This window comes from Aotus nancymaae, unplaced genomic scaffold, assembly GCF_030222135.1.
Source record: "Aotus nancymaae isolate 86718 unplaced genomic scaffold, 86718_ANA_hifiasm-v0.15.2.pri h1tg000065l, whole genome shotgun sequence".
NCBI lineage: Eukaryota > Metazoa > Chordata > Mammalia > Primates > Aotidae > Aotus > Aotus nancymaae.
In genome coordinates, this window is record NW_026988480.1 from 12,628,485 (window position 1) to 12,631,310 (window position 2,826).

Below are 2,826 nucleotides of genomic sequence, written 5' to 3' on the forward strand. Positions count from 1 at the left end.
AAAGCAAACAGAGGTAGGGGTACGGTTACACTATTTAAGGAAGAGTTGAATACAGAGACAATGAATCTTTCATAGTCTCAACAACTCCACAATGAATAGCTGTGGATTATCTCATTTATAATTCACATTGGATCAAAAAAAATTGGTTCCCCTATGTGTATATCAATTTAATTTAAACATTATTATCTTCAAAATACAAAGATGAATACTACAAGATAAACTCTAACTGCAATAGGTATTTTTCTAAGTAGGAGACCAAAGGGAATCCCTCTTTCCAGTGTCTTTTGATATGACAAGATTTTGCCAGAGTGGAAATAAGCATTCTCATGGCCAAGTAAGAAACTACAGTTGTTGTGGGTATTACCCTACAATGCCACATATATTACATATTAAATGAAACTCAGCATTAAATATGCTTGTATAGTCATGCTGTTGATGATGATAGCAGTGATGATGCTGGTGGAAAATGCCTGTCTTTATCCCAAGAAAAGTAAGGAAGAAAAATGTAACAAGCAGAAAGCAGGCACAGAGTTGGGCATTTTTTGACTAGGAAAGAGAATTTTAAGCATAGTATAAAAAGAAGAGTACTCCCTTATTTCCCCTATGTGGAATTATTTCCACATACTTCATGTAATATTTCCACATATTTCATATTAAGTTATGAAATATGTGGAAATAATATGTAACATTTATTAGATATACTAGACAAGAACAGAACTAAGTATTCCAACTTCACTGTGGCATTACAAAAACCATCCCTTCACCACAGTGTAAGATTTAAGGGCAACCTTCCCATGGATGCATGTTGTATAAAACACAGCAAGATTGCTGCTGCCCTACCAAGTACTTCCAGTTCCTACCGAGGTCCTACTGAAATACTGATGGTTCCACTTAGTTTTATTGAAATAAATCTTTAAAGAAAAAGATAATACATGTTAAAAGACATGTCAAAATGCTTCAGGAACCACATATCCAACACAAACTTCATCCTCAAATGAGTTATGTTTGCCTCACACTAATAAACTTCTTTTTCACTCAAATTAGAGCAATAATCTTTCATATATAAGTATCTGCCCTGTCCAATAATTTAAAGAAAAATAAACCAAAATTATTTAGTAAAGAAAAATATAAGAATTAATAGACCCTTTAAATTTGGTTTAAATATGTTTAAGGTTAAAAAGTGTTTAAAGTTTGTAATTCCTAGTAGGAAAACGTTATCTGAATGAATACCCTAATGGCAAACCACTGTAAAATGCTTCAGCTGGAATTGGGGGAGAGGGGTAGGGATTATCTTCAAAGCACCCCAGCTTTCTTGATGAGAAGGTCAGAGGTACACTGGTTTGTATTATTGTTACATCCATAAGGTGATCTAGGTTGCTTTTCCTTCAGCAAGGGCATTTATCAGAAGGGCATTAAGTTTGACCTTCAAATTTGGCTGATACTTTGCTGATAAGATTCATAAGCTTTGGGTTGCTTTGGTATTTTAACATATTTGCTGGTTCTGAGCCACAGCCTGAAAGGCCACCATAACATCTGGATCCTGCATGGCTGCAAGAACCTCTGGATCACTAAGAATTTCACTGAGTCCAGGCCTTCTGGCCATTCCAGGCATGCCCCCTCCCATTCCAGGCATTCCTCCAGAAAAACTACCAGGCATTCCCCCAAGAAAGCCACCAGGAAAAGAGCCATACTGAGCTCCTGACTGTCATATGGCTTCTTCCTCCTCCTGGGCTCTCTCATGCTCTTCTGGAGCCTTCTTAACTCTTTCTATTCTTTCTTTGATCACTCATGCTTGATGTTTTCGGTCATACTTTCCCTGATGTTCTGCGATTTTCTGTACCCTAGGTCGAACTTTTTTCAGTATTGCACTCGCATCTTCAGCATAATCCAGTTTACAGGCAAGAGCAAGGTTATGAGCTGCCTCTTCTCAGTGGGCTGGAGGTCTGTGTGCTTTCCCTCACCACCTATAAGACTGAGCTCAATCAGGATTTATTTCAATGGCTCTGTCACAGTCTTAGATGGCAGCGTTTGGCTTCTGTAATTTGATGAAGACACTGGTCCTCTGGGCATACAAAATGGCCAAGCGAGGATTCAGCTTGATGGCAACTGTGAATAAGTCAATGGCTTTCTGCAATTCACCACCATTTAGGGCTTCAACAGCAGTCACTTTTGTATTATTTGCCTGATCCATCATCTCCTGTGTTATTTCCGCATTTTCATTTCCCATTTCTCGAGGAGCATCAGTGTCTGGTTCAATCACACCTTCATTATCAATTTCTAGATCACTTTCCTCACTTGATGGTTCGCCTGCCTTTAAGTCTTCCTCTACCTTCTTACTATCAGGTTTTTCTTCCTTGGTATTTTCTTCTGATTTAGCTTTCTGAAGAGCAGGTGGTGTTTTATCCCCCATACTCTCCACCCACTGCCTAAGGAAGCACATTTCTTCTGTATGTAAAACGCTCAGATCCTGCTTACACATTTTCACAAAGGCCTGAAGCTCGTTCACTTTGTGGGGGTCCATGGTTGGGAGGTGGTGGGCGAAGCTGAGGGTCTGTGGCCTGGTTCCAGGCCCAGGTGCTGGCTTGATATGACCATGCAGAAGGGGTGGCTCCCGCGAGAGCAACTGCTCTTTTATTAGATGAAACCAATAAACTGGCTTTAGGCCAACATCTGGAGGTTTTAACCCCACACCACATACAAAGAATCCTGGAAGTTGAAGGACTCCAGTGGATGACAGGGGGACACTTACTGAAATATCAGGCTTTGTTGCTAGACACTCCTGATGTAACTCTTAAAGTGTGCTAGACTTTGAATCCAGCTACTTAT

The 2,826-nt window shown here is 39.7% G+C and overlaps 1 pseudogene; it reads right to left on the minus strand.

Moving 5' to 3' along the window:
* Positions 1-1,412: 1,412 nt before the first annotated feature.
* Positions 1,413-2,521, minus strand: LOC105732264 (hsc70-interacting protein-like; annotated as a pseudogene).
* Between the last annotated feature and the right edge of the window lie 305 nt (positions 2,522-2,826).